Below are 12700 nucleotides of genomic sequence, written 5' to 3'. Positions count from 1 at the left end.
ACCGCCAGGTTAGTGAGTTCTTAGAATCGGTGAAATAATTTTGTTTTATCTGCTAAAGCTTGAAGGTTAATTGTGTAGTTGCCAAACAACCTGGAGTGATTTTCAAATGAAATCCTGAGGTCATTTTGAAAGGTGTGCGAGTCAAGGAGTGTTTTGGACTGGGGGGTCCAGAAAGGGACTCTGGACTTGAGGCTCTTCGAACACCATTGTATTACTCCATCTTATCATACAGCCTAGCCTTGGATCCTCTCTTCTAAAAGATTGAGATTGAACCAGATGTGCTGGTTCCAGCACTCGGGAGGCAGGTGGAGCTCAAAAAAAAAAAAAAAAAAAAGGAGACTCATAGGGAAAGAATTCTTCTGCACTTTGAAAATCCTTAGGAGGGATTATTTGAAAACAATTAAGAAAGTCATTGAACTTAATTTCAAAGTGCATGACTGTGTTACACTGAAATGGTGGACAGCTGTGGCTTCCTATTATCATACTTATCAACACTCTTTGGTTATTAGTGACACATTGAAATGTTAATAAAATACTCATATACAGACCTAGCATTTCTAGAGTGTTTCCCTAGAGACGCTTTCTCTGCGTCGCCGGCAGCATGGCCTCCCTCTACCTGGGGTCCGCAACAGCTCAGCCTTCTCTTAGGACTTCTAGCCAATAGCATCTGGAACAGAGCCAAGGGAGAAAGCAGCCCTGGAGAAGGGTGAGGAATCTCTCTGGATGACCCTTTTGGGGCCAATGAAATGATTCATCAACCCCCCCCCCCCCCCAATAGAGTGATCTCTCCTGAGGGCCAGTGATACTTTCTCCCTCATCTCTGTGTCACAGAGGTCCCGACCCTTCTGGTACGTAGGCATGGCGACCATATTGGCTTCCTGGGCTTGTGGCCTCACCCAGGAGATTCCATGTGAATGGCAGCTCTGGGCAAGGGAGTTTGGCTTATGGAGACAAGTTTGGAGAATTAAACTGTGGACAATGACCTCATTTTCTGTATGTTGGTTAGGCAGGAAGACCCCTTCCCCCACTCAGGCTGTACAGGAATATCCAGGGACTAGGCACTTTCATACTTTGGGCCACTTGGAACCGAAGAAGGCCTTCAAGGTGACAGCAGCCTTGTCACCTTGTAGCCTTGTCCCCCTTGCTATGGGTGCCTTTCTTCTAGGGTGACCTGAACCATGTGCTTTGGGAGAGACCCCCTCCTGTCCCTCTGCCGGCTCAAGGATGATCATTAGGTTTGGAAAACCCGAGGATTTGAACCATGTCTCCCCCCTGGATCGTCAGTTCTTGACAGTGAATGGGGAGCAGATCTCACCTACCACCAACCCTGCCATGTGTCCCAGGCAGCTGGCTCTTCTTGTGCACGGTGAAAGCTTTAGTTTCCATGCGAACTGTTCGAGGGAAGAGATCTGAGTGTCTTGATTCTGGAAAATTAGTTGTTGAGCAAAGTGGTGTGTTTTGAAAGCTCTCCTGAACTGAGATGATGACGCAAGCCTTACTCTGGCATGCGGTTGTAAGGATTAAACTGTTATGTTTTCGAGGAGGTTTGAAAGCGCTTCTACCTGAATCCCGTCCTCTCCTACCTACTTTGTTCTCACGGGCTCTGAGGCAACCCTTTTCTGTTACTGGGAACACCCTGACAGACCTCACGGCAGTGAGACGGTGAAGGACAAGGTCGCCGTGTCAGATGTTAACTACAGTTGGCTTCTTTTCCATTCTTTTAGGGAGGTAGGAATACGAGATTCCACTTTCTCACACAACATCATGGGCGTGCTCCTTGATGAAATTGTAACTTGAAGAAAACAATCTCAGGACCAAGAGCCCAAAGCTGTGCTCTGGCCTCAAAGGACCATTATGCTCGGATGCTGTGTGGGATCCTCCAGTGGGCAGTTGCTTTACAGCTTTTACAAATGACAGAGATGATGATGCTTGGAGTGTAGAAAAAAATTTTTTTTTTTTTAATTCATGTCACTGACCTACTGTGTCCCGAAAAGGTTCACAAAACCACTTTAGCAAGCTGGGCCTCATCGGAGCTAATCTTAGCATCAGGCTGCGGGGCTATTTGGGAGCTCAGCTCACCAGCTGTGGAGCAGATCCCCGTAGGACTGGTGGTTTCCAAGTTCCCTCGAATGACACCAGTAGGAAGCTTTGCAGTGGCGATGGTGTCTCCGTGCCTTGGCGGTCCCCAGCCGGAGGCATCCGAGTGTCGCTGCAAGATGATAAGCCTGAAGACGTTCAGGAAATTTAGAGTCAGAGTATTTTGGCCCAAAGCCATCAACACAAGTGCAAGCCAGAGAGTATGCTTTCCATAAATGGCAGCTCCTCCTAGGTAAGGGTAGGACAGATGACTTCAGTTTGAAATAGACTTTCTTTACTCCTGAGTATGGTAATGTCTGTCCCAGCGGGACCTGTTTGTTAAGTATTGCCAGAGATTCACTCCTCCAAAATTATAAAATTTTTTTTAGTAGATGGTTCCCAACTTGTAGCCTGCATGCCAACAAGTGGTGATTCTGTGAATCTACCTCTTGCTTCATTACTTTGCATTTAGCTGTAATAGGAAACGGCATTGCTCAGAACTAGGGCTATGGGGTGGACATAGAAACTTGTGGGGATTTTCATTTGGCTGGTTAAAGGATCTGTTGATACTTGCCTTAAAAAACTGGCTGATCTCAAAATCATTTCATTCCTGTTTTATGGAATAAGAGTTGGGATCCATATCATGCTCATTCATCTGTCTGAGAGATAATTGATTTTTGTGCTAAGACTTTTGATCCAGCCCCAGAGCTCTCGGTGGTTATACGGTTCACCTGAGAAGCAGGTGGGCACTCATCCTCACTGCAGTCTCAGCTCTTACAAACACGACCTAACCCCTCAGTCCTCGTCCAGCACCTTGGATAGGAAACACTGTCCAGGGAGAGCCTCCCGGGAAACGACAGCCAGTACGTTCTCCAGTGTTCTGCTGTATCTATCCCAAACTGCTCTTTCAGAACGTAAGGTTTGTATTTATTTCCCCAATCAGTTGTCAGACTAAAGATATATATATATATATATATATATATATATATATATATATATATATATATATGTGAAATTTGTTACTGAGCCCATGAGGAAGGCTGGAGTTCCTGTAGTGGGACATGTGTTGTCCTGAGAGACTGACGTGGACATTGTGGGTTTTACAGATGTCCTGTTGTAGGGACAACGTTACAGTTGTTGGCTGTAACCAGGGTCCCTGTGACATTAAGCTGGATGTGTAGCTCAGTGGATGTACACTGTCACACCCTTGCCCCCACTTTGTTTCTTTTTCCAATAGTGATCATCTTTATTGTTTTTATTTTTAATTTGATTTTATTTGTATGTGTGGGAGTATGTGCACAGACAGATGGACACACACACACACACACACACACACAATGTTGAGCTCATCATGGCCCATGTGTGGTCGTCACAGGACAACTTGTGGGAAGCGGTTTTCTCCTTCTGCTGTGACATCCCCTGTAATCAAGCTCAGATCTTCCGGCTTGGTGGCAGGAGCCTTTGCTTGCTGGGCCATCTTGCAGGCCCCTTTATTTTAAATTATTTCTATATGGAAGTCGATCTAAGTCTTTAAGTAACAATTCAAAAAATAAGTGAAAAAACTGATGCATTTTCTTTACTCTTGATTTTTAAATCATTAAGCAAGTTCTAGTGCCCTAGATCAATTGATTGAGCTATCCATCCATCCAGTGCATTCTGATTTGGTAGCTAATATGAACACTAAAACCTAAATTTTCTTGACATTTATTGTATATGAGAGAAATGTTCAGAATTTTGACCCTGCCTTACCCTTTCCCCCCACTTTTAGATTTTGAGCGAAAGAAAACTTTCTGGTTCTCAATAATTGACTAGTTACAGATGTTTGGGGTTATGAAAAAGGTGTAAAGGAAGAATTCTACTTAGGTAGAATTTAGTGGCTGAGTCTTGTCATTGAAGCTGGGTACTTTGAAGGCAAGTACAGTACCCTTCTTTGTCCACATAGGTTCTTGGAACTTGTAAAGCAACACAAAACCAAACAATCCCCTCCGTCCAGCCCCAGTGCAGTGCAGCATCCAGCTGAAACGCCACACACCTTCTGAGATGTCAGCTCTGTCGTCCTCATTCCATGGGACTAGGGCAGTTGGATTCAGCTCTGTGCGCTGCCTTTCCTCCCGCCCCGTACACACTCCCCTCTGCAAACTGCTCATTTGGTGCCCGGCAGGGAAAGTGTCCATGAGGGTGAGTCACGGTGAGATTGAAAACCTCAGTGCTTTGGAGTGGTCACCTGCATGTACATAAGCAAGTCGGCTGGAGCTGCTGGCCCTTGTCAGCCTGCCTTGTGTGTGCACCGGGACTTGGGCAAGCTGAGAGTGCCCCAGCTGGGTTAATCTGGTCCCCGGATTGTTCCAGAACAAATGTAAGGGATGGACTTCATTCTGCTTGTAAGATTCGGTTTCAGTGAATCTGGTGACATGCTAGCCCCTGTTACAGCAGCCCGTTCCCCGGTGTGCTCCTTACGGTCTACAAACAGTCCTGGCAAGGATAGTTCGTATTCAACAGCACTCATCACTGCCTAGGCGATGTAACATAGATGGTCTCATTTAGTGCTCATAACAACAACAAGAGTTTGGAACTTTTATTATCCCCGGTTTTAGATGGTGGATTAACACTCTGTCCCTAATCATTCTGCAAGTGAATTTTCAACTGGCAAAACCAAGTTGCGACGACGAATGCATACAGCGTCTCCCCAGGCTCAAACTCCCATCCCCGGGCTTGGTGCGTAGTTGCCTTCTGATTATCTAGAACTCTCTGTGAGTCTTGAAGAAAACCCAGGACGCCGATGTTTCTCAAGGCACCCTGGCACGCGTCCACAAGGTCATCGTGGTGTCTGCTCACTACAGCCACAACGAGTGCTTGTTGGCACGTTGTACTCCAGCATATCTGCTGATTCCAAAAGAACAAACGTGCCTTCTTCTTAGGCTACCTCATGTTTCAATCCCACAGACAAGGCTATGGATACATTTTTTCCCCCTCCCCAAACCAGGAGGAAAAAAAAATATACCAAACAGACTTGGCGTTGTTTTCCCCTTTGAATAACGTCCTATGCTTTTATCCTTTCAACCAGTTCTTTTGTTCGGGTCTAGAAGAATATAGATGGAAAACATTGTAATTCTGGTAGATAGGATAATTTGTTTTTAAGGCTGAAAACTGCGCTCTCAGCCTCCGTGGTGCAGGTGGAAGGCCCGCAGCCCACAGGCAGCTCTGCCAGCGAGGATCGAGCCTCGCAAATTATTGGCAGCTGGTACGGTAATGAGTCCATTTCAATATAAATGGGTTGTCGCTTATTAATATCTGCCAGTTCCTCAGCCGTTCAGGAACAGCTTTGAAATTTGGGGAATTTGCAGAGAGCGGTAGAAGTGGGGGGGGGTGCCTAGGAAGAGGGGACGAACAGGATGGCAGTGGGGGCAGTGGTGGAAAGGGCACACACATTGTGGGTTAATAACGGGGTATGGCTAGGGCTTCTGTTCCTTCCCCTGCCAGTGTGAGTCACGGGCCTTCATGGCTAAACAGCACGTTTTCCAAGATAAAGGAGAAACCAAACTCACTGTTCTAGTCTGTGTGGACGTATATAGTTACTTACCTCGTGCCTTTGCGGGGTTCCTTTCCACACACGAGGCAGTTCTCTCGGTGTTCCCGCTCCCAGGGGCTGCCATCTCAGGCTCCCACCAGCAGTGGGAGGCGGCAGTGGCGGTGGCCCACAGAGGGGGATGTCTGCTTGGAGAGGGGTCAGATGCAGCCTCTCGGGGAGACCCTCCAGGCCTTTTTGCTGGCCTTAGTATTTGCAGTTTCACCTCAGAAAATCAGCTTCAAGTGTAAAAGAGGAGGGACCCATTAGCACTGTTGTTGTTGGACGCGTCCTTGTTGATGTATTCTTCTTATTGTTATTGTTAATTATTTTGCTAAATAACTGTTTATACATTTTACCCAAATACTTTCCTCTGTATTTTCCTCATGAGCTTTCTCAGAGTGTGATGTTTGCCACCCGAAGGAAACACGGAGGGCAGGAAAGTTTGTGGAATTAGGGTGTGGGCCCCCCTCCACCATTTTCTTCAAGTCTCTTTTATCAGCAAAGTGCCTCTGTGAGAACACTGAGGCTCCCTTACCTTCCTGTTAAGACTCTTGGACGATTAAGAGAAGAGGATGAACAGTCTCCCTCAGGAACCTGCTGCTGTCAGCCAATAGCTGAATCCATAGACAGGTTAAAACGAGAGTTTGCAGGGCTCTCCGTGGCCATCGGTACAGATAGGCTGGCATTTGTGTGTATTGGACCGAGCCTGTCCTCATGTACCTGTAGCTAAGCGTCGCATCGCTTTATGCAAGGGCATCATATTTCACATAAAGTTGATATCAGCAAATCGATGCTTATGCTATGTCCTCTGACTGACCATTGCCTTTCTGGTTTTCTATCTCCTCCAGGTTTTGGGCTCATTCTCCCAGACTCAGGTGAGACCCTGATGGCACCCTGTGGGGCAGGTGCTGACACACGCCCCAACTCCAGCCACTGACATCATTACCAGCCTCAGTATCTAAATGCCACAGCGCTCTTGGGGCCAGTTGGGCTGGGCACCACTGTTGCCTTTTAAGGTAGGTTTGTGTGTGTCATTCAAGCCTCTGTGTGACTGCTTAGAAGTGCTTCAAAGATGGTGGGACGGATACACCGGACTGCAGTCATCGAACTGACTGTGCTGTATATACATGGTGGGAAAGGAATTCGGAGTCCCTTCTTTGGATTAGAGCTGCACCCATCTGACAATTGAAAGCATTAGCAGTAACCCAGAAACGAAATGGAAAGATCAAGTAGGCACCTATGAAGCCTTTTCCTTTCCTGTGAATTGCCCTCGAGGTCTTTTATCTCTGAGTTTCACCAGCTTTATGTTGGATTATGTTTGTGAAAAAAAAGAAAGCAGATTTGGTTCCCAAACCCAGCCTCAAACAATGGTGTATTTCTCCTTGGGTTGTCTTTAAAGAGCAAAGATAAATACAGTCAAAATAATAATCTTCTAAGTCAAAGATGATTGCTTATTTGCTGAAAAACGTGTTTAGTCTCTTGGGTTCGGGGTATTTGTGTGTGACTTGGCAAAAACTCTGTCCGTGCGTTGTAACGAATTAGCAAAAACTTTCAGAGCTTCGCCTCAGTTTAATCTTAGCTCTTTCCCCCTCCGTCTTCAGGCACAGCATCCAGTAGGGAGAAAACAGGCTCGAAACCAAGACCTCCCACCAGAATCTAATTTTAAATTTGCAATCTGTTGTCTTGTGATTTTCACTTCAAATTTAACTTTGAAATAAATACATCTCATCCTTTCCACTTCGGCCTCGGAGGTCTGTTTTCCAGTCACGGCAGGGTAATCGCTGCATTTATTTTAATAAAAATTTTAGATACCTCGGGGGAGTGGAAAGTGATACTAATAATTATAACTCACAGCCATTGTTAGCTAGCTTCTGGTTGGGGTTCACGCTGTCTTCATCCACAGAAGTGAAGCCTGGTGTGTGCGGTTTAACTTTTGACTTCAATGATACAAGTAGGATTCATCTAATGGGAATTATAGACCTTGCAATCTCATGCTGTATAAATTTTGAAGGGCTCTTGCTTTGAGGCTATCTTAGTGATGAACAGGACTGAGATTTCTGTAAAGAGAAGGTGCATAATGCCCAGGCAAGTGGATGATGGCCACTACCACAGGAAGATACATACACTCAATGGAAGGACTGTGTGGAAATAACCTGGCCACAGATACAATTTGATGAGGTCAGAGTGCCATGAATCAGAAATAGAGAGGTATACATAGATCCAAGCTAGGTAGAATTTTCTTTATCTTAGATACTTAGATCCAAGCCATCTGTTCAGAGTTTACATTTTGTTGTAGCTGTCTGTGTAGTGTGACATCTTTACTCTTTTAAGTTGAAAAAAAAATCATTGACTTCTTAATGTTTTATTTATTTGTCTTTCCTTTAAAAAAAAATGAAATGTAGTGGCTGGAGAAATGACTCAGCTCTTAGCAGCACTTGATGCTCTTCTAGAGTTCCAGAGTTTTGGTTTCTGGCATCCATGTTAAGTGACTTAAAACAACCTGTAGCTCCAGCTCTAGGGCATCTGGGGACTTCCTTCAGTCTCTGCTGGTACCTTCATCCTCATATGAGAGTGAGCACGTGCGCACGCATGTGTGTGCACACAAATAAAAATAAAATAAATTTTTTAACAAAATGAATTTGGTGGTTAGGGATGTAGCCCAGAGGTAGAGCACTTGCTTAGCTTCGTGCAAGACCCTGGATCAGTCCCATCATCCTCTACAGAAAAGCAACCAGCTGTGGTGAAAATTGATGTGCTCTGTGAGCGCTCTGTCCAGGAGCTCCTTCACACATCTCCCTGTGTGTGAGAGGGAAATATTACTTTCTAGTAGTCCTGAAGAAATTTACCTTTCTCTGGAGTGTGGCTTAAGATGTCATCTCTAATAGAAGTTTTCATCTGTGGGTAAGAGGAGTCTTGTTCCAGAGACGTTTAGTGTTAATGGTGGGATTGTGGTTTTGGTTGTTGACTCCTAGCTAGGGCCCCCTAGGCCCAGCCAATCTACTGTCTGGGTTTTGTTCACTGGGACAGAACATCCTGCTGTCTGCCACAGAAAGCCCTGGTGTCAATAGGGAGTGAGACATCATAAGCCATAAAAATATTATTATAATCTCCTTCGTGCTCAAGGGATGTGGTTATTCGCATACTCTCCTGTGTCCTTCTTCTCCCTTCGCCTCTTTCTCCCATCTCCTGCACTTACTGGACTAGTTTTCTTGGCTCTCTCTGCCCAGGACTTTGACCAAACTAGAATGTTATTTCTTATAGTTCTGAGAAGAAACAGTGATCTAAAAATGTAATATGATTTTACAATAAATTTTAGATCCTACAAGGCTCGCCACTTCCTCCAATATTAATGATAGCTTGGATTTTCCCATGCTTAAATTCTCTGTAGGAGGTTATGTTTTTCAGAGGGCTAATGTGTTTCCAAGCAACTTGAAGAAAAGGTGGCTGGGGTAGGCAGCCTTTTGTGTGTGTGTGACCCCAAGTTTTATATAATACTTTTTTAAAAAAATATGTTCGGGGGGCTGGTGAGATGTCCCAGTGGTTAAGAGCACATCTGCTCTTCCAGAGGACCCAGGTTCAATCCCCAGCACCAACATGGTGGCTGACAACTGTCTGTGAGCCTGTGACTCCAATTGCAGAGAATCAGATGCCCTCTTCTGACCTCTGCAGGTAAAACACTCAGGAAAAGAAAATAAATTAAAAATTAGTAACTTTAAAAATGTGTTCTGTTTTTTCTGAGCAAGTCATTGTTGTTCATGATGACCTCATATATAGCAAGCAGTTGTGTTTTCTTGCCCCCCCATCCCTCCTCCCTCCCTCCCTCCCTTCCTTCTTCTCTTTTGAGATAGGGTTTCTCTGTGTAGCCCTGGCTGTCCTTGAACTTGCTCTATAGACCAGTGTAGCTAGAGTTTTCCTGCCTGGCCCACAGTCAGGACAAATCTTTCTCACCTGCCAGTCCCACATCCACTCAGACCCAACCAAGAAAACACAGAGACTTATATTGCTTACAAACTGTATGGCCGTGGCAGGCTTCTTGCTAACTGTTCTTACAGCTTAAATTAATCCATTTCTATAAATCTATACCTTGCCACGTGGCTCGTGGCTTACCGGCATCTTCACATGCTGTTTCTCATCATGGCGGCTGGCAGTGTCTCTGACTCAGCCTTCCACTTCCCAGCTTTCTTCTCCTCCTTGTCCCGCCTACACTTCCTGCCTAGCCACTGGCCAATCAGTGATTTATTTATTGACCAATCAGCAACACACTTGACATACGGACCATCCCACAGCAGACTAGGCTGGTCTCAAACTTGGCAATCCTCCTGCCTCTTCCTCCCAAGTGCAGAGATTAAAGGCATGTGCCGTCACACCTGGCCTGGCAGTTGTTTTTCATGTGTTTCAAGCATGTTTACCTTTACTTGAGGAGATAGCTATAACAGCTAGTCTAAAGTCCCTTGTGTCGTTATCCCACTGTCCGGGGCACTGGACATTTGGCATCTGTTGGATTTTACCCCTGGAAGCTGGTTACATTTTCCTAGTTCTTTGGAATGCTACAAGGGGATTTGAGCATCATGTTGTGAGGTTCCGGGTCTTACTGAAAGTCACCCGATGGGCATGGATTTTGTGGTGGCTGTTACTCTAGCAGGGAATCTGAAAGTTGCTGGCTAGATTTAGGGTTTAGATCGAAGGCTCTTGGTTGTCGCAGGCTTCCATGTCAGCCTAGTGTCCGATGCCTTTACTTGAGGCTTGTGCTACATTTGTGACCACAAGGGTCAGTCTGAGACTTGGACTGCTCAGCCCTAAGTCTTTGCTGTGGTGTTTTGAGTCAGTCCCGGGCATGCACATCCAAGACATGTACGGGTTTGTACATATTAGGGGAGACTTGTCTCCAATCCTTCACTTTCTGAGGTCCCTGCTCACTCTCTGGCTTCCAGGGACCATTCTTGCTTCTGCTCAGGAGCACAGGATCCGTCTACTGGTTTTGTTGCTTCTTCACAGCTTAGCCTTGGTGCCAGCCTGGGAGAGAAGCTGGATCAATAAGAACACAGGAGGAACTCGCTGCTCTATTGAGTGACTTCTTCCAGTCTGGGCTCTTCCTCAGTCTGTTCGCTTCTGTGTGTTTTGGGTTTGGAGATTTTAGTGGTGATTAATGGCCTGAGGTAGTGCTTTGCTCCTTACTGATGGCAGATATTAACGATTCATTTTTGTTCACTTCTTAGTAAAGCAAAAGTTCTGCCCCCGGATAATCACCCCCTCCCTCTTTCAGTTAACCTTACTTTGGAACATTGTCTCTGCATTTCCTGGCAGCATTTTCCCAGCTGAGGCCTACTAGGTGTTGTTTGTTTTTTAATTTATTAGGGATGTAGTAGAATGTTCTAGGTGATTTTTTTTTTTTGTAAAAAGAAAGGGTTGGGAGGATTCTAAATGTATTTCTTCAGAAAAATTCCTTATTTTTGTATTTAATTTTTTAACCAGACTAATCCATTCAGTTAAAGCTCAATTTATTTACTTCAAATTTTTTTTTTCAAAATAATTACAGAGTCATGGGAAATTTTACTAAAAGCATATGTCGGCTCCCTATTTCTCTCTTGGCTACACGGCTCACAAGTATGACAGCAGGGATTTGGCACTCTGTATGTGTCTCTGTGTGTGTGTGTGTGTGTGTGTGTGTGTGTGTGTGTGTGTGTGTGTGTGTCCGTCCTTTTGTCCTTTGGAATATCCCTATCACTGTATGTCCCAGTGATAATGTGGGATACAGTATCTGTATCATTTTTTTCAAATAGATTTAGTAAGCTAAGGAATCCTACAGAAGCAATCCCTCCTTCCAGGTGTGCATGTGGAACACCTTAATGAAAGTTTGTGCATTTGGATAACCTTCCTAAAGATAACTCCTAACTCTTTCCTTGGGTATCTAATTTGGTGGAGCGTCAAGGCCCATTTAGGATAATTACTCACTGGGAAGCTTGTGTCTTCCGTTTAGCTAAGAGATCGTGCTGTTAATGAGAATGGAGAAGCTCTACCTCTTCTGCCCTTGACCCTCGGCCCCAGAGCGCCCCTGGGGTCTCTGAACCTTCTGAGCTCACACTTAACCACTTTGAAATGTTGCCCCAGCCCATCATGCTGCTCTGTCCTCCCCTCAGTTGGCCTGAGTCTTCTTGGACCTGGGCACTTCTGCCCTGTGAGCATGACTACAGGCAGAGAAGGCTATCAACTTAGCCTGTTGCTAAAGCTTCTGTCGTCAGGCACCTTCAAACCACGGGGGAAGACAGGAGGTGCAGGCAGGATTCCCCGGATGGAGGCAAGAGTGGGGAGCATGATGGAGAATTACCGTTCACGGACCAGGGCAGTGTGGAACCTGGTGGTTCTGATTGTCTTTTCATTTTCAGTTTTCCGTGTATGGGTGTTTGGCTTGCGTGTATGTCTGTATACCACGTGCATGCAGTGTCCATGGAGGCCAGAAGGGGGCAGCACTGCCTTCTGGAGTTACAGATGATGGTGAGATGCCACGTGGGGTCTTGGAATCGAACCCTGGTCTTCTGTAAGGACAGCAAGTGCTGTGAAACACTGAGCCATCTCTCCAGCCTCCATGTCTGCCTTTTATTGTATGAGTTGTCAGCTTCTGGATTAAGGCTGTTTTGTTATTCGGTATTTACTTACTTGTTTGCTGGTTTTCTTTTTATTGAGTGCCCACTCTTTGTCAGGCTCTGTTCTGGGTTTGGAGAGTACAAGAGGAAACAAAATAAGTAAAATGTTCAGCTTTCCTGACACTCGGTTTTTGTGGGAAAGGACAGAATTAAGATAATCAAATAAACTATATTGGGCACCATTTTATGTGAACTATATTATGATAAACATTAAGGGGAATAAGTAAGAGGGTAAGAGTTGAGTTCTGTAGGGGAGGTTGATATTCCAAATTAAAGGAATTTGGGGAAGGGAAGGCCTTCCTGACAGCACATGACATGGTGGCTTCAGGTGTCAGGGAGTTGTTGAGACAGACAGCAGGAAGAAGGCTCCAGGCAGAAGGAAGGTGCATGAGGGAGGGGCCTTGAGGCAGGCCCA

At 45.4% G+C, this 12700-nt stretch overlaps 1 protein-coding gene across 7 annotated transcripts in view; it reads left to right on the top strand.

Annotated features, from left to right (window-relative positions):
• The window catches only part of Tiam1 (TIAM Rac1 associated GEF 1), a 385599-nt gene that overhangs the window by 239632 nt on the left and 133267 nt on the right, over positions 1 to 12700 (top strand). For all 7 annotated transcript variants that reach the window (XM_052741102.1, XM_052741097.1, XM_052741100.1 and 4 more), the window contains one exon: positions 6493 to 6660. The gene's annotated coding sequence lies outside the window, so the exon portion shown is untranslated. The remainder of the gene's footprint in view (positions 1 to 6492; positions 6661 to 12700) is intronic.

Source organism: Peromyscus californicus, unplaced genomic scaffold (genome assembly GCF_007827085.1).
Source record: "Peromyscus californicus insignis strain IS unplaced genomic scaffold, ASM782708v3 Scaffold_16__1_contigs__length_79575227, whole genome shotgun sequence".
NCBI lineage: Eukaryota > Metazoa > Chordata > Mammalia > Rodentia > Cricetidae > Peromyscus > Peromyscus californicus.
The sequence above is the reverse complement of the archived record's forward strand: the minus strand, read 5'-3'. Positions and strand labels throughout refer to the sequence as shown.